The following is a 27,315-nucleotide window of genomic DNA, read 5'->3' on the forward strand; positions in this document are numbered from 1 at the left end:
TGAAGCTGAACTTGGCAAGGGAAGTGAAGACTATCAAGAAGGGCTTCTACAGGTACATCAATCAGAAAAGGAAGGTTAAAGAAAGTGTACCCCCACTGATGGTTGAAAATGGTGACCTCATGTCCACAGATGAGAAGAAGGCTGAGGTACTCAACAACTTTTTTTGCCTCAGTCTTCACTGACAACCACTCTCCTCACCCCTCTTGGGTCAATGGAGAACTAGATGGTCACCAGGGGGGTAAAGTTCTTCCCAGTGTAGGGGGCGATCAGATTTGTGACCACTTGTGGAACCTGAACACATGAAAGTCTATGGGACCTGATGAGATGCATCCCAGAGTCATGAGGGAATTGACTGAAGTGGTTGTCAAGCTAATCTCCATGGTATTTGAAAAGTCATGACAGTCAGGAGGAGTCCCTGCTGATTGGAAGAAGGTCAATATTATGTCCATTTTTAAAAAAGGCAGAAAAGATGACCCTGGGAACTACCAACCTGTCAGCCTCACCTCTGTGCCTGGGAAGATCGTGGAACACATTTTCCTAGAAGCTATGCTAAAGCACTTGGAGGATGGAGAGGTGATTAGTGGCAGCCAGCGTGGCTTCAGCAAGGGCAAGTCCTGTCTAGACACGGCTTTCTATGATGGGGTAACCACATCAGTGGACACAGGATAACCAATGGATGTAGTCTGTCTGGACCTCTGTAAAGCATTTGACTTGGCCCCCCACAACGTCCCTCTCTCTGAATTGGATAAATGTGGATTTGATGGGTGGACTGATCAGTGGATAAGAAATAGGTTTGATTGTCATATTCAGAGAGTACTGGTCAATGGCTCAATGTCCAGATGGAGATCCCTGACAAGTGTCCCTCACGGGTCTGTACTAGGATCAGTGTTGTTTAATATATTCCTCAATGATATAGACAGATATAGAATGAGTGCCCCCTTAGCAAGTCTGCAGATGACACCAAGCTGAGTGGTGCCGTTGCCACACTGGAAGGATGAGATGTAATCCAGAGGGACCTGGACAAGTTGGAGAAGTGGGCCTATGTGAATTTCATGAAGTTCAACGAGGTGTGCAAGGTCCTACACCTGGGTTGGGACAATCTCCGGTTTCAGTACAGGATGGGGGATGATGTGATTGAGAAAAGCCCTGTGGAGAAGGAGTTGGGGGTCCTCACTGATAAGAAGCTTGATAAGGGCCTGCAATACCTGCTCACAGCCCCAGCAGCCAACCATATCCTGGGCTGCATCAAAAGAAGCATAGCCAGCAGGTCAAGAGAGGTGATTCTGCCCCTTTATTCTGCTCTTGTGAGACCCCACCTGGAGTATTGTGTCTAGTTCTGGAATCTTCAGCATAAGAAGGACATGGAACTGTTGGAACCTGTCTAGAGGAGGGCTCCAAAGATGATCAGAGGACAGGAGCACCTCTGCTATGAGGACAGGCTGAGAGAGTTGGGGTTTTTCAGCCTGGAGAAGGCTCCAAGGAGACCTTATAGCAACCTTCCAATACCTGAAGGGGTGTACGAGGAAGCTAGGGAGGGACTCTACAACAGCATGTAGTGATAGGATGAAGGGGAATGTCTATAAACTGGAGAGGGGAAGATTTACACAACACATAAGGAGGAGATTCTTCACAATGAGGGTGGTGAGGCACTGGAACAGGTTGCCCAAGGATGTTGTGGATGGCCCATCCCTGGAAGTGTGCAAGGCCAGGTTGGATGAGGCCGTAGGCAACCTGATCTAGTGGGAAGTGTCCCTGCCTGTGGCAGGGGGATTGGGATTAGATGATCTTTAAGGTCCCTTCCAACTCAAACTGTTCTATGATTCTATGAAATAAATTGCTAATGTAAGCAAGATTAACTTGATGTGCTGCCTGAAATGAGATATTAGAGATGATAGCAGAGAGAGAAAAACTTTCCACTTAGATGGAAACAGGATTGATTAATTAACCAGTAACGAACAAAGAACCTTGCCTTGAATTGATATGAAGCTTGCAGTGCTAATTTAACACAAAGTACAGCTCCCAGTTTGTTATTAAATTAAAATGGCTTTTAACATTGTTTACATTTTTTTTTCCTTATCTGCTTCTGTGTGGCAAAATGATTATTCTGGCTAGTTAGAGAAACCAATCAGAGCAACAGAAAGTGTAAGTTGAAGGGGGGAAAGATTGTCCTGTTGAGTAATTAAGAAATATACACTAATATCCATGGCATCGTGAATAAGCACTTCAAAGTAGTAAGTGTGCTCTGTATTGCGTATTAAGCTAAACAATTAGCATGCTAACAAGCTGCTCTGGACATACAGTGAAAAGGCATTGCGCTTAAGGAAATGACTGCTTCTTATTTTTTTAGTCTGAAGATCTGCTCACCTGACTGACAAATGTTATTAAGGAAAAATCAGGAAGAAACGTCTCTCCTTTTTCTTCCTTTCTCCTTTCCTTTCAATTCTCAAAGTAGTTCTAATTTGGCAGATTTTGTGGTTACTCAGTACAAGGGAACTTTTGCTACCACCATCAAAGTATATGATGGAAATGCAAGACGTGGTGTGTGATTGACAAATACTATGGAACTACAGGGAAAATAACCTTGTTACAGACATTGCTTTTTTGGGCTTAAGCAAGTTTTACTCTTGACGGGAATGATTCCATGTAATTTATTGTAGGATATCTTAACAGTAGCAATTTGTCATGCATTGTGATGTAATTTGATGGGTTCATTTCTTAAATGAATTATGGATTATGGATTACCTCTGTATATCAACAACAGAGCTGTATCTTTTATGTAAATATTCCCTCAACTTTTCCTTCCTCTTCCAATCCATTTTCCATCATACAGACATGACTTTTCTTCCATCTAATCTCTCTACTAATAAGGTGTTTAATAATTTAGCAGCCTAAAAAATGAGCATATTTCAAAGGAGTTGGTATCAATGGTAGCGTAAGAGCCTCAGGCTACAAAAATGTGGATGAGGCTACCAAAGTTTTAAAGTCAGGATCCCAACTGTCTTTCTGCTTCAGGCAGCTATTTTATTAAAGTTGGTATTAAACAACACCGCCTAAGGTCTGATTAACAATTTATCACTTCCTAAGAAGGATTAGCAGAAGCCTATCATTTTTATATTTAAATCTTAATTTGCATCTAAGAGAAACTATACCCAAGACTGTATTTTCATTATTTATTATTTTTATTATTACTATTGCTTATGCGAACTTTGCAAGCACCAGTCTGTTGTAGTGATCTTTCAGTACTTCATCCCATCAAGTGTGTCAGAGGTAAAACTGGCCTCTTGACCAATGGGCTTGATCCTGCAAAACGTCAGCATTTGTCTCTTGCTGGGCTCAGTTGCTTTTCACTATCCTGCAAGTCTATTGGGATGGGGGTGATTGGTACTTGGCAGAGGCAGGCTGAGATCTGCAAGCTCAGGAGCTGAACATTGTTCAGCTAACATTACTTTAGAGAATGAAATCCAGATGTACGTGCCCAAGGCTTGCCTGACTTACCTTCCCAGAGAGGAATTTTCCTTCTTGACATTTACTTTGTGCAACCAGTCGCATCTCTGTCTCAGTGATGTTTTTCTATAAGCCTCCCAGCCCTGCTTATTAGTTTACTGCTGGGCAGACTCTGCTAGGAGGAGAGGCAGGGGGTGATCCTGCTGCTATATTCTGGGAAGCAAGGTAGCAGGAGCTGTTACTTTTTCCTATTACAGAGGCAGCCCAGGAAGGTACATGCTACCAGATGGCAAGAGGATGGGGAGTGGATACCACAGAATCTAATGGCCATACTTTCTTACTCTCCTAAGTATAACATCAGGCCAAAGGCATGCAGCTTAGTGGAATAGAGTGGAATTTGTTCCGCTTCTGGCAAAATTATTTTTTATTTTTAATTTTTTTTAATGTACAAACAGAAAATAATAACAATTATCTGTTCTGTAATCTATTTTCAAATTGGCTTAATGCACAACCTTAACTTTGTCTTTTCTGAGTTCAGCTGCTTTAGAAAATGGTATGGCATATTTTCTTTTTTTTCCCCTTGTGTATTTCCATTTCTGATACTCTTCAGTGGATTTAACACTCATTTCATCAAGGGTTGGATGTGGTGGTCATAGCCTGTAGAGCTAAGGGAAAAGATTGTCAGCCAAGGACTATGAGATCCAGTGGCTCAGAGCAAGGGGGACATTATTTTTCTCTTCAGATTCTCTAGTCAGTAAGACAATAAAAGGTTCAAAAGAAATGCTGATATTTAAGCATCTTCATTGCTTCATTTGAACTCTCGACATCTCCATGGCTTTTTATTTAATCAATAGCTTAGTTTTTGTCTTGGACTTGAGGGCTTTCAGTTTTAAAATACTAGAGCCATAATCTGAAAACTCCTAGTTTTTCAAAGCCAAAATGAGCATTTACATATTCAGAGAAAGATTTCTCATTTTCCTGGCTTTTCAGAATGTGATAAACTGAATTTTTGTTTTAGGGCTGCATTTTGAGAATCTGCTGTTAGAAGGACTCTTTAAGAACCACAATCACAACATTTTCTTGTGGCACTTGCATTTGGTATGCGCTTGTGGGCCATTACTGTCCATGGAATTTAAGCAAATGCTCAAGAGATTGTGCTGAATCAGGGACTGAGCAGTACTTGCAAGGAATAAGGCCCTTAGATTCAGAATTAGCAACACTCAAGGTTTATATCTTATTCTTCAGTTCTGACTGAAATTTTATCTAGTCACATTCTCAGTCAAAAGAGGACAAATGAATATTACTTAATTGACTTCCAGGGAGCTGTAATGATAAACATGAGCTGAAAAACTGGACCAAGCAAGCAGAAGAAAATGTATGAATAAATTATCAACAGTGGACACGCCCAGGAACTGAAAGCCAGGAGCTCCCCCAGCTCTCTCCTCACCTTTTCGTTAAAAATTCCCAGCCATGAAGCCAGTGAGCTGGAGTGATATCATGGGGCTTCTGTGGCCAGTGACACAGCAAACAACAGTGTGAGTTCATGCTTAATCTGTGTGAATTCATACTTAATCTGTGTGATGAATTATTTATCCAAACAATTCTACAGCAACTTACTATAATTTATTTGTATGACATCACTGCCCACAGGTCCTAATTGTGTGAAGCAGTGCTCTAACCTAGTAAGAGTCCCCGCTGGCAAACATGCAAATATGTTCAGAGAAATCAGTCTTGTCTGTGGGATTATTTGACCAATATGTGGCTAACTTTGCAGGAAATCATATTAGAACAAAGTGGTTAAGTGAGTTCTACTCTGTGATAGGTGTGTAAGTTAAACATGTCAGCTATGCTTTTGTCCCATTAAAGCACACATTAAAAAAATAGCTGAATGCCTACTGTATTATGATTCATCTGTAACCACTGAAATATTTTTAGTCTTCTGTGTAAGGAATCTTCAGGTGGGGATAATGTGATTTCCACTCACAAGAATGGCTTCCTGGTTTCCTTAAATGAATCAGAAATGAAAACAAAAATTGCAGGTCTGACAATAACACACAAGAATATCTTACGTAAAGGAACAACATGGTACCAGACGTAATATTAGGATATCATGATTCTCTGATTAAAGTAGGAGAAAGAACTAGGAAATAAAAAGTGAGGTCCAAAACATTTGCTTGGAGCTCCTGGAGGTCAGTGGAGACCATAATATGTGCCTTTAGTGGTCTTCAAGGTAAATTTTGCCCCACTGTCACAGATTTTTCCACTATATATTGTAGATAGGACTGTTGCCAGGCAAATGTCCTCTTCTTTGCTTTGTTTTTCATTTGATTCCTATTCTGTGACTGCACACTGTGAACTAGGCACTAACTACTGGCTAGTTATATGTAAGCTTTTCAGCCTCAGTCGAAAGATATTTTATAGTTATCCTGGGTTGCTTTCTGCAGCAATGATTACAGGGTTTTGTGGGATGTTTTGCCTTTGTTCCACATAAGCCTGCAATAGCACACCACGGTTTGCAGATATGGACATGGTACATGTGTCAAAAGAACTGCTAGATGAAAAAATCTCTAAACACCTGGTTTATACACATCTCTCAACCTCTACTTTTGGATGCTCATTACTAATCAATTTCTATCACACGCCAATGCACTAAACTTTCCTCATGTGGACATAATATCCAGAAGACCATGTGGATATCAGCTTGCAGTGGGGAGTTGGTTGGTTGGAATCCAAACCATAAAACTTAATACCTTCACACAACAAGGGTATTTAGAGACTGGACTGAGGTCCATATTGCACAAGTGGCTTCATCTTGACATGACTGAATGAAGGGAATGCATGAAGTTGTGATGCCTTGACATCTACTCCTCCCTTATTTTCGGAATCTCTTCAGAATGAGCAGACGCTCATCCCTGAATCCACACACCCCAGCTTTAAATGGGTTACTGGTACCCAGCTCTATGCTTTTTGGCTTTAGTGTTTCTGCTGCTTCAGCCCAGCTCTGAAATGTGTCCCTCCAGGTTAGCTTGCATAAACATAAAGCCCCAAATTAGCATTGCAAGCAGTGATTGCCCTCAAAAACCAGTAGCTTGTCTGTGCTCAGTGCATATTTGCCATCTGCTAATGCATTAAAAAAGTGGAGGAAAAAAAAAAAGAATTTGGGCCAAGTCCTTAATTGGAGTAGACCCATGTGTAACTCTAGTAACTTTAGGGAACTGTCATCACCTCTCCCAGCCCAGCTGATGAACTCAGCTGTGACTGCAGCTCAGAGGATGCTTGGGAGCACTTGGGCTATGCGTTGTTTCTGCATGCTTGAAAGGATTGCTAAGGGAGGGAGTTCATTTTCACAGAAGCATCCTTCTGGTTGTTCTCCACTGTGCTGAATGGAGTGTATACCACCACACTGCAAGCCTTCTGCACTTCTGGCTGCTTGGCTCTAAGCACAACTCACATACCTTGTAATGTAAACACTCAGCTTTTCTTCCTCATCTCTAACCCTTCCCATGTGAAGTCAGAAGCATGGACACTGCCAAAGTTAGGAAGCTAAACACTCATTCCTGCAGAAAGGATCTTTTTAAAAGCCATAAGTAAAGATGGTAATTTGGGACCATCTCACACCAGAAGGGATATTTTAGTTGTCTGTGGGATTTTTCCTCTGTTAGAAAAAAAAAAAAGGCCACACAAACCCTTAAAAGATTAAAATAACAACTGCAGTTCTTTGGAACACAGGAGCAAGCATTTTAACCTGACTCCTGCTCAGTAGCATGTGACACTGGCTCGTGCTACACCATTACTATTCAGACCACTGGCACTGGAAAAAAAATACAGGACTGTCAAGGAAAGAAGTGTAAAATAGTGAGAATTTATAAAGAATATGGTTATATTTTATTTCTAAAATTCTCTCTGTTTTCAAAAAGAAAAAGAGAGACTCTTAACATGTATCTTTTCCCTACAGTTAGTAAATGCCTCTGAGGGAGGAATATCTGGGAGTAGAACAGAACACTCTCTAAAAGCTTTTAATTAAAGCTACTTGGACAAGGTAGTTCAGTAAGAGTGTTTAAAAGGCCTCACAAGAGGAATTTTGCACCTTTACTTCACGGCTCACCCTCATATGCCTGTCTCTTTCAATAAACTACTACTCTGTCATTGAGAGCACCTGGATTGCTGGCTGGTAGCACATATCTTTCAGTATGATGATCCCAACATAGCCAGCATGCCTCAGGGGATTGGCAAGCAAACTGGGTTTTGCAAGCTCTGTACCTTAAAGGTCCCTATTCAAACCCCACCTAGAACAGATGCCAGCAGTTGAAAGCACCCTCAGTGCTACCTAATGGCTCTTCAGAGGACTGTGTAAGAAAAATACATATTTCCATTCCCTTTCATACAGAAAAAAAAGAGTAGAGGGTTGTATTAATAGCATCACCTCTTGAGAACTTCAGTTGTATTGGCCCATGAACCAGTAGTAGAATTGGCATGGAGGACAGCACTACAAAATGAGCTCTGGTCTCCTTGGTGAGGTGGGCTCAAGAGACCATCATTGCTGCTGTTTGTCCATTATCCATTCTGTGGACAAATACAAGCCTTCAGCCTCTGCAGCTGCAAGTGCAAGCCTCTGCACTGCAGAAGCATTGTGTCAGTAGATAAAAAGAAAAAGAAAAAAGAAAAAGAAAAAGAAAAAGCTCATTTCAAGGTAGCTGATATGCCATGGAGGCAGGCACGGGAAGGATTCCTGAACTTTTGAGCCCCTGAGTTACTCAAAGAGCCCATAGTCTGTGTTTTCTCATAGCTACAAACATCTGGCAGATGGGGGAGTCTCTTATCTCAGAGTGGAATTCACTTTTCTCATACTCTAAGCAGCCAGTGAAAGACCTACAGTTGAATATACCTGACGCCACATTTTTAATTTTTAAAACTTTCACTTGCAATGTCTGCAGTGATGGAAGGATAACATGAAAGAGGGGACAGAAAACACTTAGTTTTGCAACCATCCATTAGAGACCAGTTTGTATAAAGGACTTGGGTAACTCAGTGTTCAAGTGTCAGTGCCCTTCCTTTCATGAGTAATCCTTAGTCATGGTGAGTTCAAATTTTTTATGAAGTGCATTTTATCACTACCTTTTAAGGTCTTTATACCCCAGAGCCGATCATTTTCAAATCTTTAATGGAAAGTTATTTCATTAAGCCAGTGGTGACTCACTTGAATAGGAGTTGGCAGAGCGGGATACCAGGGTTTGAATATTCTCTAAGTATTAATATTTTGTAGACATGCACCTTAACAGAAGCACAGGCATGCAAAAAGAGACCATATGTCATGCATTCATAAATGGAACAGATTTTGCCCTCGAACGAATAGATTTGTATGCATCTAAAATGCATATAGTTGTTCATCCCATGCTGGCACCTTTTTCTTCTATCTAAATCTAAGTGAGACCTAAAGCTCAGCCTTAAGTTTCAGTTCATCAAATAGGCAAATTTCCAAGGGAAAAGCAAAGCAAAACCAAGTGAAATTTGAACACCTGAGGTCATGATCCTGTTTTCTGTCATATAGACTATCTCTCATCAAATGACAGGATCTGCATTTTCTCTTATTTACGTTGGATTATTGGTCATTCCTCTCCACTGGAGACACTGGCAACATTTTCAGTGGGCTTCTGAGAGTTTCATATGTTGAGATTTTACATGTGGATTTTAGTGAAATTATTCTCAGCTTATGTGACTGTTTTGCAGTGGGGTTTTTTTCATCCTGAAATCCACTACAAGTGTCATTCCTTAATGTTGACTCTTAGTATTCATTCTTCTTAGAGCTCTGACCTGTTAAGGCACAGATGTAATTATACAGGGATTTTAATTATCGCAAAGGAAAAGTAAAATTCCCAGCTCTTGTGTATGAAAAAGAAGCCTTGAAAATATGAAGTCTACCAAGGCAAGATATACGAAAGAACAATCTTAAGTTATTTTTAAGTCAATCTTATGATTTTTTTGGAGACATGGGGTTTGCGATACAGTTAATTTAAATGCAGTAATTTATTACTTCCTTGTTGTGGATGATCCCTCTCTGGAGTTGTTCAGGGTCAGGTTGGATGGGGCCTTAAGCAGCATGTTCTGGTGGGAGTTGTCCCTGCCTATGGCAGAGGGATTGGAACTGTATGATCATGTCCCTTCCAACCCAAACCATTCTATGATATGATTCTGTGATTCCTTACTAACTAGTAGCTTATTACATTACTAGCCAACCATGTCTTTCTTCTTACTGGAGCAAGACAGATTTCAGGACTCCACCTGTGTGTTCCTGTGGTCTCACTGGCTCAAACCAAGTACAGTCCGACCAAAGACATGCAGGTGCCTTGGTCACAAGCTACTAAATGAAACAGAAATGTATGAAGTAAAGGTAAATGATAATGACTGTAACACTAACATTTACATGTTCCTCTGTGTCCAAGTGCTTTGCAAGCAGGAACTAACTACAATATGTTCAGTAATAATGGTATTTTCAGAGAGAAGCTAAATTGTGTCCTTACTGTAATGAACTACTGTGGTGGGATAGGAAATCACTAGATTACAAGATAGAAGGAGGCAGCTTTAGGGCAATCTCTTTATAATTGCATGCATCCAGGTCCCTCACTGGAGATGCCATACATCTAGACTTCTGCATAAACACCTACTCTTTTTTCAGAAGAGGTTTATGCCTTGCCTGCTTTGCCTTAACTTCAGCTGTGTTGGTGCAAAGGGGTTGAAGGGTTACAGGAACTTCTGCCTTTGTCTGTTCGTTATCCAGCACAGAAGAAGGTTTGGCAAAACACATTTTAACTGCCACAGGTTTAAAGAAAGCTGACTAACCCCCAAAGCATTTTCAGTTACATACTGCAGTGCAAAAGAGACAAAAAAAAATCCCCTCTCTGCTGTTCTGCTCATACTGCTGTGGCAGAGTCATCTTATGTTTTTTCCTTGAAGTATGTGCTGTCACAAAAAATTAATTATTTGAGCAAAAAGAAATAGGATTGAAGGGAAAAAACAGATTTGTAATATTAACCTGATTATAGCCACAGGTAATAGATAATTTCCTGCTTTCCCTTATGAAAGAAAAGATAGCTTGTTCTAAAAACATACTAAAAAAAAAAAAACCCGTTCTTATGAGGCATCTAGCAACAAAGAAAAGGAAAAAGCATCCTCTGTGGGTTTTTACATTTACTTATTTGAAGAAAAACTTCCAAGGTATAAATCATATTTCAAGGTCCTGCTTTTTAACTTCAGCTGATAACCCTTTTGAGGAATTAAGTCCACTGCATGGAAGAAATGGTGGGAGATGCTTTCTGAGAGACAATCAAATTATGTGGGCTGTACTTTCTCTCCACTAAGCTGACTTCTCTACAAGCTCAGTGGGGCTGCCTGGGAGCTGCTCCTTGGGGGTGCCAGAGCATACTGATGCAATTGCCATTGCTCACCAGGGAACAACGAGGTCATTCTGAATGAGAGGAACTATTAATCAATAAAGTTTTAGGCATTAAACAAACTTTGGAAATGAGCAGGATGTTCTGTTGATTTGTCCAAGCTCCCAAACAGCTGGAGTTTATGGCATTTCTGAGCTTGCTCAGCACATATCATTGAAGGCAATTTTGGTTTTCTTTGTAAGGGGTCGTGTATAGGTGAGCTTCCCTCTCACAGGTGCTTGGGGCATAGAATTTCTTAAAAAAAATGTACAACCACTAAATGTCAGTCTTGGATACCCTAATTACTGGCAATGTTCAGGATTATGGAAGAACTCCCCTCCCTGACTTCAGTTTCTTGACATTAAAAATTTATATTGAAATACCAGCCCTGTAAAGTCCATTGATTACTTGTTCTAATGCAAGAGAGTAGGCATTTCTGAACCTCTTCAGTATTTATAATATAGATTTAATGAAGGTGGATGTTGCCAGTTTCCTGGATGGTAACAACTTGGGTTGCGTTCTTTCTGCTGGTCATTGCTTAAGTGGCATCCAGTGGCAGTTTCCTTAGCCTAAGCTGCTGAACATCGTTTTCTCCTCTCAGCTTTCTGAAAATTAAATGTAATTCAACTCCTATAAATATTAGCCTGCAGATTACAAAATTCCAGTTGATGCTTATTTAAATAAATAAAATTTAAAAAATTGGTCATTTCTTGTTGGAAAGAATTACGATACTTTTCTCTTCCGCCTACTCTGTGTTCAGCAAATCCTATAAGTTGGGAAAATTCTAAAACCAGTTCTTAAAGGTACTACAGTACAATTTTACAATAATTACAGACATGCTGAAAACTTATATTTTTTAAGAAAAAATCTTCCTAAACCTTTATCTCTATGACCTAAGCTAAAGCAAAGCACTGAAAACATAGAAGATATTTGATTATTGGCATAGACAGTACAGCCTGTGATTTAGTTAACTAGAAGAAACAGTTAATTTTCTAAAATGCTATTTTAGGGAAACAATAGCAAACAGAAGGTGTTTACACTCAGAAGACTAGGGTAATGGATTTAACAGGGAAAAAACAACAACCAACAAGACAGGGTCAAAACCAAATAAACAAAAAATCCCCAGCTACCCAAATAGACTGTGGAAGATGGGAATGATTAAAAAAAAATCTCTGATCAAAAAAAACATCTGCATGCTAATCCTGGTGTTTTCAAGTGGAACAACATTGTAAGAGGAAAAAAACCACATTTAAGAAGAAATGTGAGAAGCAAACAAAAAGATAATGATGAATGGAAAAATACGACCAAGTCAGAAAAATTCAGAGAAAGAAACAGATTGAATCTGTGCGTTCTTTCACAATGGAACTTCTGCTGGTGTGACTGCATATTCAGCAGTGTGAATATTATAATTAAAGAATGTCAGCTCAAGCAAAATGTTTAAAAACCTTCCTATTAAGCAGATAAACTGCTTAAAATTGCTGATTATATTAGGAAAAAGGGTTGTGTTTGTTTTTTTGTTTCAATTCCTTTCATCCTCTGTAACACGGTTAAATAGCTGATGTCTCTCCCAGGCAGTGTTTGATAGCGGTGCTGTTGATTTCGATACCGAGGTGATAAGAACATCTCTGTGGAGGGGTTCAGTGCTGTGCTGCAAGTCCCAGAGCTTGCTGGTACACACGCAAGGGTCAAGTTCAGTGCCAAGCAGTGATCCCACAACAGCGGCTGAGATGTACCAGCCCTGTGTGGCGTTCAGGCTGCTTAACTCTGTCCATCCACAGGACCAATGAGGCAAGGTGCAACACAGTGCTGGTACAGCGGGGTTGCTGGCAGTGCCTGGGAGGCTTGGGGGCTCTCCACATCACACTCCATCACACAGACCCATAGGCATTGCCTTCACAAGCGCTGCAGACAAAGAGTGGGACTCTATACCATGTCAGGCAGAAAGCTTTGTGCAGTGCTTTATCCCAGGTTTGGACCAAAATGGGAGCGTGTGAAAGAGAGCTCTCCAGCACTGTGAAATGTGGATGCAAATCTCTTTCTTCTCTGGCGTCCAGAAAATGTTTCACACCAAATTACAGTTAAAATCGCTGCTTCTTTTTGTAATAGCAAGACAAAAACTATCAGGGTGTTGGATAAAGAATAGTTATGAATGCAAAAAAAAAAATAATATAAGCTAAAAATGCGTATTAGTTCTGGTGGTCGCAGGTTAGACCAGATGAGCCTCATCTTGCAAATACTTATGTACAGATGTATTTTTAGAGACATGAATAGTCTCAAGCATTAGGTGTTTAGCCACCTGCTTATCATTCAGAGATTTAGTAAGATCTAATTATTACATATGATCTTAAGGAAGAGTATCATTACAGTGCAGCTTGAAAACTCACACCTTTTTTAGGCCTCTTTAAGATACTGTTCCAACACAAATAACTCAAAGGTGGCTGAACTGTGAAAAATGGCAGCTGAAAAATAGACGCTGATGTATATATTCATTCTAGGCTCCCAGGAAAACATTTGTCATTTGGAAAGCTGCTCTGAGCTTGCTATTTTAGCACCCAAAAGTATCAGAACATCTTTAAGATTTTTGTCAGGCTCTAACTATGAGGCTGCAGTGCACTTTTTCTCCCCATTGTGGCCAAGCTTGTGTTGTGAGCAAGGCAGTCTACCTGAGGTGTCATTACAAAGTGTGAGAAAATTGTCATCATAAATCATGAATGTGAAAATAAAAGCAGCCTTTGGGACTGCAGAATTTCTTCCAAAATTTTCCCCCTGCTACAAAGTATCCTGTAATGTAACACTAGGTTTCTGTCTTTCTCAGTTGCTGAAGTGTTGTTCTGCATTTCTAGGTTTCCAGAGAGTCACTATGGCACTTAGACTGTTAACCCAACCTTGAAGAGCAAACAACAGCACAAGCAACAGCCTGGTTATGAGTCTGTAAATCTGTAAACATTACCTCATCCCTTTCAGAGAAAACTTAACTCTTTTCTCCATTCATACAATGAGATAAAAATCGCCAATTCCCATGTCAACTGTTAAATGTAAAAAACATTAAACATGATAAAAAATGATTTTTAAAAAGCTGGAGTAATAAAACACGCATAACTGCAGCCAGATGACATGCTGATTAGATAATTTTTGAGTCATTCAAACCCAAAACTAAATACATTTCTCTTGTGGTATATGTCTATTTTTGTATAGAAATCTCACAAAGAATTACTGAAGTTGGGAATTTAGCAGATGAGTAGAGAGCAATGCATTCCACTACACATTTGCATAGTGGAATTATGTGATGCAGTAGGATGCACATATAGACAAACAAAAGGCTCCACGTTTAACCAACAGGATTTTAAAAGAGAAGTATTTAATAATGTCAATGCTGAACATGATTTTCCTTTCTGATTCTTTCATCCAGTTGCTGCCTTTTCATGCTATAGTAGTTTCATGGTTTGGTACCAGACAATTATTTACCTTGTATTCAGGATCAATCTTTCTTCAGTTCCAGTAATAACTATTTAGCCACTATTTCTTTCTGCACACTCTTTTGTTTTAGGCTACTTAATTGGAAATATTAATTGGCCCTCCTGTCTTACGGCAGGGAAAATAACAATCTTAAATTTTATTAAATTCCCATAAATATTTCACTTGATGCTAATTTCTGTGCTTCCAGCTGAGCTGTTTAAAGTGCTCAAAACCCACTTTTTGGTCACAATTACTTTAGTAGGAATCAGTGGAAGGATTAGCCGTTTGTGTTTTAAAATGTATATCAGCGAAAGAGAAAACTTTTTTTTTTTTTAAGACCGGCAGTCCTTTCCCTTTCACCCTCAAATTATTTGCATATATACATGTACCATCAGTGCAGGCTTTGGGTTTTTTAAGTGCCAAGCGGACCGAGTCTGATGACAAATTCGGTCCCGGGTCAGCGGCCGCTTGTCTGCAAAGCCTGGAGCTCCCCCACGTGGCAGCGGGAGCCGGGAGCGGGGTGGGAATGGGGCTGGGAAGGGGGCTGGGAGCCCGGGTAGGCTTCCCTGCACCTCCCACCTAGGAATTTCTGCACAAGCATTTTGCCCTGCCACCAAATAACATTGTTTAAATTGATGCTGCGCAGCTGCTTTGAATTTGGAAAGCAAAAGCCAACCATTTTTAACTTTTCACTGAGTCTAGTTTTGCTGCAAGTTTTTCTCCTAGAGCAAAGAAGACAAGGGAACAAATTCCTCCAGAAAGTGGTTTAGTTAAGACTTTGGTGGCCTGAGTCATACCCTTGGGCTTTAGCTCATTTCCAGCCTGGGGTCACCCTGCAGACCCCAGGCACTGCAGACTTTTAGTGTGACCCAGTGGGGCCATGGATGCTGTGGCAGTTGTAATTCCAGGTCATGACCCTTGGCAGAAGAAGAGAAGCTACATAAAAGGGGGGTGTATTATCCTGCCAGACAGATGGGGTGAACAGAGCAAAGACTGTGAGCACAGTCAGGGGGCAGAGGGGCTAAAAATACCATCTTTCCACTGAGCATTTAAAATTGAGGCATTTGGCTGTGGGACAGAATTGGGCTGTGGAAATGGTTTAAAAGGTTTTTGCCACTGGCCGTATGTTCCCACACTACTACTGAGTAGATAGACTACAATATTAAATTCAGTGCAAAATCACCTGTACTTGCTCAAACCAGTCTCCACTGATGTATAAATTAAGTGTTTAGACTTTGTCCTGGACTGGCTGAGGAGTGCACCCATGGTGACCTCTCTGTGTTTAGGCGAAGACTTCCAGCTGTGGTCTGAGTGCTGCAGAGATACCTGCATCATCTGACTACAGCCCTTATGTCTGCGGTTGCCTCAGTGAGATTTGGAGTCTGCATACTGGGGTTAGCCTACAACCTCTGTGAAGAGTAAGAGGGTTGTTTTGACCCCTCTCCACCACTTATATTACAGAATCACAGAATCACAGAACAACCAGGTTGGAAGAGACCCACCGGATCATCAAGTCCAACCATTCCCGTCAAACACTATTTAGCAACATAAAGGCCACAGAGAGTGAATATATTTATATATTTTGGGGGGAAGCAAAAAACTCACCAAGACAGTGAGCACAAGAGGTCACAAGGACTGATAGCATCGTCTCTTTCCCCAAGTTTTTCAGTATCCTTCTTTTGATACTTATTCAAGATACAAGACAGCGTGCATTTATCTGGACACACTGCTGCTTCTCGCAGTTTCAATTTATAGCCAGCTAGTGTCACTTTGAAATCCTAGCTTCTGAATCACACGCAAAAGTGTATAGCTTAGATTTTCCCTTGAGTATCCTATCCTTTCTTTACTTTTTACGAGCCCCAGTGAGAGTACTGAAGGGGCACATATCAGGCTCAGAGCATTATGCTTGTGATCAGAGTCACAGTGCAGTAATATGGACAGTTTTGCCCATCTGCTTCTGTAAGGTGGTTCTGTTAATGGCTTGGTAAAGCACTCATGCAATTGAGTTGCATTAACAGGATTTGAAAATGGTTTTAAGTTATTGGTTTAATGAATGAAAAATCGAATACCAAGAAGCCTAGCCTCTAGCCGGCTAGGTCTCAAATATCAATCTCTGGCCTTAAATAATTCTGCTATTGTTATTCTCTTTCCACAGTCAGACCCTGTTTGGATTAGTGTGGATTGGCACCATTCCTCTAGTATTAATCTGCCCTCACTCAGCCTTGGAAGGCTTATCCCAAAATAGGTGAATTCTCAGACTAAGTAGAGCTTTCACAGCAGTTTTTGTATTATACTGCCTGCAGAGAGCATAAGTCAGGTCTTGGTCTAAAATGTCCTTTATCACCCTGTTGAATTCCTGCTGTGTTTAGCAGCTGCACAACTTAAAATAGCCTTCAGGCTGCTCTAAATACTGCTAAATTTCCTGATAGCGTAGCGCTAGGAGGAAGCATTTAGGGCATAGAGTCCAGCTTTCCCATAATCACAAGTCACAAAATAGACATGTAGTTTGCAGGAGTGCACAGCACACTTCACCCTTCACTATGTCCTGTAACTCACCTGAGACTTGAAGTGGAAGATGCAGAAGAAGCTTAAAAATAGCAAAACATTGCAATAAAGGAAGAAGAGATCAAGAGTGTGATCTGCCAGAAACTGACTGAGCACTAGTAGTATATGAGGATGGCTTAAAGACACCTTTAACCTTACCTTTGCTTCCCAAGCTGCTATTAAACCACAGCTTGGAAAGAGTCAAGCTGCCCAGTGCTGCTTTTGTGTAATGCTAACTTTGTAATCTTTTCTAGAAATACAAAGCATTGGCAAAAGATTTGTGGCACTCATTTTAAAGCCTGAGTGCTTTGCAACTGTGTAGGAGTTTGTACCATATGGTTTCTGCTGGATCATGTAACGTCACACCAATAGGCTCAAAAAATGCATGATAAAATTGTTCATTCAATACTGGCCAGAAGCAAGAACTTGTTCACTGTGATAATGTACTTCTCTAAGTCTTATGTCCTTGTCAATATAGCCACTTATGAAATACAGACTCATATGGCACATGAACACTGTTCTGCTCTAATACATGAAAATAAAGACTAAGGAATATATTGACTCAAATCAGACCTGTGCTTTTCCTACTTTATTACTACATTTTCAGTAAAAAGGTCATCATGGGCAGAGTTAGTATCTTGATTACTTTTTGGGTCCCATTGAAAAGGATTGTGATCTAGTCAGTCATTGTGTTGTCTTTTAATGAGCAATTAAAAATATGAATGTGAAACATTTATAAATTATTTTCAGGAGCTTGACTTTTACTTGCCAGCTTTTCCATTGCTTATTAGCTAGGTTGACAATGACACATTTTGCTCACCCAATAAACCTCTGTGCAGTACTGGACACAGTGGCAGGGCATCCTGTTTCCCGAGAAGGTGTAGTCCAAAAGCAGTAATAATTCCTCTTCTTCGGAAGTCTAGCTGTTTGCAAAAGTCTGGAAAAGTTTATGTCATTGTTTCCCAGTACACCTACAGTTCTGTGCTGCAGTTGAGCTAAAAAAGGCTTATCAAAAGACATGTTTAAGAACACTAATAAGTCCAAGAAAATAGTCTCAAGGCACACATAGCTGTTAGAGTAAGTGATAACAAGGGAAGGATCTTGAAGTTTTCTCATGTATGAAATATAGCAACCAGAAGATCTTAGGGAAAGACTAAATAAAAGCTGGAAGCAGTATCTGTAACATGCAGGAATCCTGCCCCCGCTCCTGTTTTCTCCCCTCCCTCACACACTTGCAATATGTTGTAAGGATGCAAGTGTGAAAAAGTACACACACAGAGTTACTTGTAGGCAGTACAGAGACACTTGTCATTTTTCTTGGTGTGCGTATTTCTTTTTCATGGCCAAATATCATAATTCGACCATTATCATGGAATGAACTGGGCAGTAGATTTTGCACCTGGCATGTTATAGTTTCCCCAAAATCTTGCAAAGCTGTTAGAACTTAGGGTATTGCCTTAGGATACCCTAAGTATCCTAAAGTTCATAGGAATGTAATTTTCCTCATAATTTTAATTTATTTACGTTTGTTACATTACACTGACAGCTACCCTTATACACATCCTAGTATGACCACAGACTGATACTCACCATTCATTCAAACAAAACCTTGTGAAAATCTTTTTATATAAGGATATGAACAATTTCTGACTTGTTGACTTCTATAACAAAGCAAAAGATCTTCTATTGCACTGTTTGTTGGGAGGGAGTAGGCTGGTACGTTTTTGTTTAGAGTATTCCAACAAGAATCTAAGGCTTCACATCAGGCTTGACTCATCTTGCGTATTTGTGCAACGGTGTGGGATCAGCAGATACAAACATAATTTGTCAAATATCTGTGATTTATTTGTTCTCATTCACATCACTGTTGTGATTCCTGCTATTTTCCACTGTTATGGCTGCTTTGCAGTATATTTCACAACTCTTAAGTATTTGTGGTCTCATCTGTAAATGTATACGTACAGAGGAGATGAAACGGTTTTTTTTTCATGTAACAGGAATATGTGCTGCAGAGAACACTGCAGTACATCATCCTGCTGAACCCAACGTCACTAATGTCCTAAAGGGAATGAAACATTTGTGGACACAAACAGCAGGCTGAATGAGAATGCCCCAGCGTCCTCACAACTGCTTTTCGAAAGTCCATAATGCCTCATATTTTCAGAGTTCAAAGCAATCTCTAGCTCTACCAGATTAGGATCCCCACATGGAAAGTAGATTATGATCATGTCAGCATGTTGCTGGGATCTTTGACCATTCTGCTAGATGCTGACCATCCACCAGATGCTGGCCACCTTCAGAGAAGAGATACCACACTAGATCTGCCATATGTTCATTCTCACACATCACAATGGCTCTAATCCTGTGTTCAATATATTTTTTTCAGTGCTTCAGTTCAAATTCTGACTCAGGTTGAACTCCGCTGTAATAAAATAGCTGTGGCCTGGAAGAGTTATGATGTCCAGTCTTTTAATGCATTAGCTAGAAGAGACAGAGGAGCACAGATGTAGCAAATGCCACTGCACAGTATGCTCTCCAGTTACCTGGAGGCGTTATGCTGTACAAAAGCATAATGTCATCAAGCACTTGAGTGATTCAGCTCCTCCCCATCCTCAGTAGTACCTTGTAAGAGGTATAATTCAGTTCTCATTCTGTTCTTTTCAAATTTTTTTCTATGTGTTTTTGTAAAGTCAAACAAATAGGAAAATTAATGACAGCACATGAGCGCGCCACAGAATAATGCTACTTAGGGACTGCTGTGTCCTTGGCTCCAATTAACCCTAGTGTTCATTGTAGGTTGCAGCCAGCTGCATCAATCACAGTTACTTTGGTAGAGAAAAAAAAAAATCCATCATTATTGAAGCCACACACAGATATATACATTATTTTCCTAAAGTATCATAATCCTCCAGTTACCAAAGAGGGCCTGTGATAACTGGGAGGAGATGAAACTCAATTTTCCTTAACATCTGCTTGATCCTTTGGTATAATCAGCACCGCATGCACCAGGCAAGGTCACAAACTATGGCAATGTTCATCACAATGTGCAATCTCCCCATTCTAGTGCCATTAACTGCTCAGCAACCCCTCTCCTTCTCCATCCCACTGTTTTTGAACTGCTAGAGCGCTTCAGAGCAGGAATGGAGAGCTGGCTTCGCAGGCCCATTTCCAAGATAGCTGTCACAGACAGCACTTTCTCAAAGTGTCAGCAGTGAACCACTACCCCATTTGTTTCAGTGGAATAGGAAAAAGAACATCACAGTGGGATTTAATTTCAAGTTTGCTGGCCAGCACCTGCATCTAGGAAGAGATTCTGATGGTATCAACATTACAGGCGTTGCAGTATCTCCTCTGAGTAAGTTCCTGACAGTTTGTAGAGACCTATAGCTGACCTAGAGACAATGGGACCAAAGCACTGTTTATTTTCTTCCTTTTATTTTTTAAAAGAATAGAGAATTAGTGGCGTCAATGCCCTCTGTTATGAAGGTGGCTATTTGCAGGATGATACTGTTAGCTATGCACTGCCTTTTCTGAAAGCTAATTTGCATAACCTGCATTATTTTGGTTGAATTTTTGTTCAAAACCTCTAGTTTGCTCGAACCAGAAATTAAAACAGCATAGATCACTTGAGACGAGGGTGGGAGGTTCTACTGAATCTCACCCAATGTTATTTCATACATCTCTTGTGCTGTGGTTGCTTACTTCATAAAAGCAGACCTTTCCCCAGCTACCTCCCTGTAAATCTGAAGGGTCATTCCCCTTGGCTTTGCTGACTACCTCTCTGTCTAAGACTCATCGGGCTCTCTTTCCCTCACCAGCTCACAAGACAGCACCTCAGCACTGCAGTGCCTTGCTGTCTCCAGGTAACAGTTCACAATGCATAAGGATTAGAGCACCCAAACATTAGCCACTACTTTGAAGTTGTGCTTAGCTCAAACAAGGTGAGGTAACAGCAAGGAGAAGCATTATGAAATAAGCACGATAAGCCACAGGTGCACAGAAGTAAAAAGATAGCCAAGTTGCTGTTTCCAAGTAGCAACATCAGCTCTAAATATCTGGCCCTGTATGTATCCAGCTGAGAAGCTAACAGATATGTCGCAGCCCTCTGGCTGAGGATTTGGTTCTTATGCAAACCTATGACTTCAGATTGCATTCATGCAAGAGGATCTGGGATTTTTATAGAACCAGGTGCATGTTTTGGCAGGAGGTATATATATGTGTGTATATGTGTGGAGGGGGGACATTCAAATTCAAATTCCCCTCTCTTTTCTTTCCCTGCAAAAGAGATTGTTAACTCAGGGAAGGCAGGTTACCAGACCATTGTTTACTTTTCCCAGTTTCAGAAATGCTGTTGGACTTTGATAATGGCAAGGTGTAGTGGTCTCCAGCATAAATGATGAACAGAGCTGCCTTGCTCCTGGCCTGCCAAGCCATTGGAAGACAAACTGTTCTTTGCTGTTTGACAAAGGGAAAGTCTCAGTACAAAGCTTCTTTTGGTATGGAGCCTTAGCTGCACTTAAGAGTGTCACTGAAGAAAAACTAAGGCGCCCCTGAACTTGCCAAACAGTCAGAAGAGTTCATTCACCTTCTTCCCTAACTGGCTGAAACATAAAATACCTGTTTGAAAGGAATAAGTTAAATAAATTTGCTGTAAACATAAACCCATTTATTTCAATGAGTGAGAGATAAGATGTAGAAATCTGTTCCTTACCTGTAATCCCTACTGGTTTTATGTGCACTGAAAAGTACTTAAATCAGCATGATGCCAGCCCATCATTTCTTAGATAATGATCAACATTTTCTCTGTTATGCTCTGTTTCTTAGGTCTTGATTCAGCAAAGCATTCAAGTACTTCTTTATCTTTAGGTCTACTAGCAGCCTTCAGTAAAAGCACACAGTTTGAAAGTATAGTGCTCTGCTAAACTGAGTCCTTCACAGGACTAAAGAGAAAGCTGACACAGAGCAAAGCAGCATTGCTTTCCTTCCAATCATACTTGTTTTATTCACTTGCTCTTGCTGTGTACAGCTGCGGATTGCTGGCAGTGTGCTTGGATGGAATTTGAGGGATTCGCAACTTCAAAGATGAGATGTGCCAGCCTTCAAAACAAGCTTGTATAAGCACAGGAAACAAAAGCATCCATGTAAACAGAGGGAGGCGATACATACATTCACACCTGAGCAAATACACACGCTTTAACATGCAGCCTGTATCAGCAATGCTCCAGCAGATTTTAGAGCATTCACTGTATCAGCAGGCAGAGTTCTTATTTCTGCTATTGCTTTCTCTTTGCTTCATAATCAGGAGCACTGGGGCCAAGCCTACTAGTTTTGTAAAATGTGTGAAGAGGTTTCAAAAGCTCTGGCAGTGTCATATCTATACTGAACTAGCATTACAGTTGTGCTCAAGGAGTGCAGTATGCTATATATCATTGAATTCCTACCCTATTTTGTGTTTTCCATGTACTTTTTGAGTTTCTGTACTTTTTGCTTGTAAACATGGATTTGTCAGTTGTCTTGCTGAGATTTTTAGGGGAGGAGAGTGTCTGATTTTTGAAAAGACAATGAAATTTTAGAACATTCCCTGTAATTCAACAGGCTTGTGTATAATCATAGAGATAAAAGGATCAGAAGTAGAAAAGAAAATAACAATATGAATATTGAGCATTTCTGAACTCTGCCACAAAAGAGCCACCAGAAATCTCAATACTTCAGGGGGAGCAGGTTGCTTCCTTGTAGTCTTTAATGCTTAAGCACCTTCCTTCCTTGCCACTAATTACACCAAGAAGAAGCACTATCTCCATGGCTGGTGTAAGATGAGCTAGATTTTATTTCCTGCTCCATTACAGAGTGGAACGTACAAGCCACCATGGAGAGATTAGTTTTCTCAGGGCTACCCAGGGCCATCCTCAGTACCAGATAAATGCTCGTATGTGGAACCTCTCATGTCTGAGGTGCTTAGCTGACTAGTGCACTGGTTTGACAGGCTCCTGGATTATTCAGGTTTACTGTAATCCCCTTAGGGTTGTATAGGCTGACCTCTTGTATAGCCCCAAGTCCCATTTATTTCAATGAGAGGTAGAAACGTTCAGCCCTAATCAGAGTTGGCTCAGGCTTGACACGCTCTTCTGTATGAGATTTACAAAGGTTTAATGTTACTTTTAAGAGACTTTCAAAAGTCCCTTAGGGGAGTTCATCCATGGGAGTTAGATGCCTTCACGGGATCCACAGAAGTCAGCTGGGTGTGTAATTCCCATTAAGTTAACTTGTTCGAGTATTTTTGTGAGTCCCTCTTGGCACTAATCCCTCTTGGCTCCCCTTCCCTCTTCTCCTCCCCCCTTCAGTCCTTTAAATAAAGATAGCACTTAGCATAAAGATGTGTTGCAAGCCTCCACTCAGTGTCTATAAAGTGCTTTTCAACTCTGGCAGAAGTGCCTAAGTGTACAGTATTCACTGAAATTGGAAACAGTGGGGATTTTTATGGAGATGATGTGCAAGCTCTGTTCTATCAGATACATTCATCTCAAATTTCCCTGGTGTCAAGATCATACGGCTAAAAGAGGGTGCTGAATCCCCAGGGCTCTCCATGCCTTTTCGCACTGCAATTAAATCCCCCTAGTCTGATTCCCATTTCATCAATTTCTGCATGACTGAAGTAAGAATTGTGGTTTGAGGGATAAAAGAACAGGAAATATTTTAGCTAAAGCAACATAGCTAAGTCTTAGTTATACTTTGTTGTCTTCAAAGAGAAGAGAGATAATATGTAAAGTAACTGTAATACAAACAAAAAAACCCCACAGAGAGTAGGGAAGGGTGAAAGCATACAACTAACAAACCAATAATTTGGTAAGAGGGAGATGAAATACAACAATGATTTGTTTATCAGACCAGTCTATTAACCTCTAATGCAACACTTCATCTTTTATGATTGAGCTCTCCATTTTGTTATTAGACCTTAATAACTAAACTGTCATCTTGCAGACCAGGCCAGGAAATACAAGTAAGCACAGGGGTTCAGACACCATTCAGTCCCTTCTGCACAGAAGCTGCATCAGCCCACATTTTATGATGCAGCTGAAGTCTTATTCCTACATCCTCTTCAGGCTGTGCTGTGCACACTAATCTACCATCTACAGGCCGTCTTCCCAGAGCTGTTCACATAGGACACGTTCCTGGGAGCTCTCCCCACCTCTGTTGTGTCAAGACTGTATAGTTTTGCTAGAGCTCTGCAAGTTACAATGAGCTTATTTCAAATGAAATGTGTTAAGGCGTAGGGTAGTTAAACAACCTCCTCTTCTGGCAGGGTGTACAGATGAGCATGGTGACAAAAAAGGCTCATAAGCCAGCACAGCTGCAGCTGAGAGAGAACATGTGGACAAGACTTCACTCTCCATCCGAGCCCAATTGGTTATGTAAGGTAGAACTGCAGTGCTGTTTATGCTCTATCCATTTTGGCAGAAGCAGAGGAAAGGAAAGCAATCAGATAAGAGAAAGAACTGGAGCCAAAACTATCCCTTCACTACTGGGCCAAAGAAAGGCTGGAGGGGAGTCTTAGATGTGGTGGTTAGGGCAATCAGAGATGTACAGTGCGCATGCTATGAATATTAGAGCATATTACACAGCCTTAGCATGACAAATTGAAAAGGATCCAGCTCAGAGAGCCCCACCAGAGCACAGTGGCTGGAGGGGGGAAATGGGCTTGAAAGCTGTTCCAGTTTGGTGGACACATTTTGATGCCCCAGCTGAGACTCCTGAGGGAAAATAGGAAAAGGAGGATCTAGCTTGTGAATCGTGCCAAGTGTTAGCTGCCACATTGCCTGCCTGCATCAGATTTGCATAATTTTGCCCTTTCTCAGTAGCAGAAATGCACGCACGTGGAGGGCTTTGATGGCAGAAACATGAGTGCCTGGGGAATTCTGGCACTGCCAGGGTCAGGTGGCAGCTGAGGAAAGATTCAAAGGCTCTAAATGCTAAGCTTCAGGGCCCCAGTTTTTTTGTCCAGGAGACAGGACAAGAGAATTGATCTTATTGACTGTTCCTGAATTGATCCTGTTGACTATTTTATTTCAATGGTTGGACAAATACCACTTGCATAATTTGAAAGTTGCTTTTGCAGTTCTCAACCCACTTCGTCCCTCAAATGTCACTAATCTATTAAAAATCCCACATAATAACCACTTTTACTCCACTCCTTTCTCCCTTTTTTTTTTCCTTTCTGATGTACTCATCTGTTTGAAAGAGGACAAATTAATAAAGCTATTTCCCAAAACTCTGCCAATTATGTAAGTGGCATCTGTTATCAGCTACATTTGGGAGAAAAAAAGGTATCCAATTGCCTATGCTGTCATCTAATGCCAGAGCAGATTATAGGTAAAGCTTGTTGTATTCACACCAGTGATTCTGTGCATGAAAATAGGTTACTTCACGGCCATCTTTGTACATGGAACATGTTTCATGAGGTAAGGAAGGAAGAATAAAGTATCATTTGCTAATTGGAAATGGATTCCACCTTTGTCTTCTCAAAGGCCATGCAAGAAATCCTCTGAATTTAGGTAGATATAGGAAAAAGGCAAAACTCAATAAAGTATTATTTTCTAGACAGTAAGAGGCTTTTACTATTGAGTGGAAACAAACAAACAAGAAAGCTAAGGAGCTGCACTTGACATGAATGATGAATGCCTGTTTTAAAATAAACAGACACATTTGATTATTTGTAATCCAGCATAATCCACTGTGTAATGTTAAATATTTTAAGAGAATTTTTCTTCTATTTGTTCTCAGCAGGGTTGGCCTGAAGCCAAAATGTTGTTATTTTTAAAGGCAATCCTCCACTAAGGGTTTTGAATTTCTTTCATGTTCGCTCTTTTTATAGCATTTTGAAATTGATTGTGCATAGCAAATTCACAAACAGAAAAAAAAAAAAAAAAAACCAAAAAAACTATGGCAGCATATATCTTTACTGTAAGAAAACTCCTGGTCTCGTTTCCCAGTGTTCTGCAGCAGGAGGGACTCTACAAAGTAGTTGTTAGAAGAAAAAAACGCAGACCCTTAGGTATGGAAAAATAGTTTAAATCCTGCTTTTACACCTACAAAGCTAATATAAAGCTAGTTGCTCTCAGTGCCTCTGCCAGAGAAGGTGAAGCAGGCGGATTTCTTAAAACACTATAGAGCTGAGGATGCCACTGGTGAAAGAACTGGGCCTGGTATACGGGTCTGGAGAGAGTCTGGATTGTCTATGGACAGAAACCAGGGCCCAGGTTTTATCATACAGTTTTGAATACACTGTTTAGTGGCATTTTGAAGCCAAAAGATGAAGTAAATCAATCTCTGTATGAAAGTATTTTCCAGTAGAAGGTAACACAGCAAATTTTCTCTGTTAGCTTTTAATTCCCTGGCAGAGAACACGCTTTTGTTTCTCTTGGGGATACAGCTAGCAGATAGAATTTGCTACGGCTGTTCTGTGCCTCCTGGTCCCAACAGGTATTTTGCACACCACTCCTCCCCGTGACAGGCTGTTGCAGCCCCTTCCATCTGCTGTTCTCAATGTCAGCACATTTCAGATCTTGAATTTAAATGTACAGAATTAACAGTGCCACATTTTGAAAGTCTGGGGCCCGGCCCCAACATATATTAGTTTGGCTTTCCACTCAGGGGGTATTTCATTTCAAACAATGAAAACACATTTTAAGTACAGATTGGCTTTCATTGCATTCCAGCTCTGGAGTGGCTACAACACAGGTTATATTTCCAAATATTATTTGGCAAACATCAGACTACAAACATGCTTTCCTAAATGAAAATGGAGATTTTCCAACAATCACTTGTCTCCAGAAGCAGGGGTTTTAATTAAAATATCCATTATTGTAAGACTTGTAATGAAATTGCCCATCCGCTGTGCTGAATGTCTCACATTCGTGTCCTATTCATGCAGGCTTCTAAAGAGGTAGCATCCCTTTCTCTCTGAAACTTTCTGCAATGTAAAAAATAATCTGTATGAGCAGCCCAATTCTCTTGTAAGATATTTGTGTGGACCTATAACCTTTTCCAGGGTTTTCTTCTTAATTTGTATTCATTCACAACCAGCAGAGAGAATGAAAAGTGTGGCAGGGAGAAACTCGTTCCAGGAGTTCTGCAGCACCCTGCAGCTTAGCAAAGGTAATTTGTGTAGTTACAGCTCTTCTTTTATTGAACACATCTTCAACAGTCATTGGATTGGGATGTTTCCTTTACACCTCCTCGAGAGCTAGTACATATCCTGAATTTGAAAAATGTTCGTATAGCCTATGACCAGCTATAGGAATACAAAAGCCAAACTGCTTTGATCACAGATATACAACACAGACACACACAAGAGAAGCAAAGGACAAGTCTCATGGGTAAACAGCTACTTATTTGTTGTGATCTCACCCTAATGATTTTCTCGTTAAGACTTAATGTGGTTTGGTAC

At 40.5% G+C, this 27,315-nt stretch overlaps 1 protein-coding gene across 1 annotated transcript in view; it reads left to right on the plus strand.

The window, feature by feature from the left end:
* The first annotated feature begins 4,870 nt into the window (after window positions 1-4,870).
* Window positions 4,871-27,315, plus strand: part of LOC138718856 (cadherin-6) — an 89,703-nt gene continuing 67,258 nt past the window's right edge. The window contains exon 1 of the mRNA XM_069853522.1: window positions 4,871-4,979. The gene's annotated coding sequence lies outside the window, so the exon portion shown is untranslated. The remainder of the gene's footprint in view (window positions 4,980-27,315) is intronic.

The sequence above is a fragment of the Phaenicophaeus curvirostris genome, chromosome 3 (assembly GCF_032191515.1).
Source record: "Phaenicophaeus curvirostris isolate KB17595 chromosome 3, BPBGC_Pcur_1.0, whole genome shotgun sequence".
Classification (NCBI taxonomy): domain Eukaryota; kingdom Metazoa; phylum Chordata; class Aves; order Cuculiformes; family Cuculidae; genus Phaenicophaeus; species Phaenicophaeus curvirostris.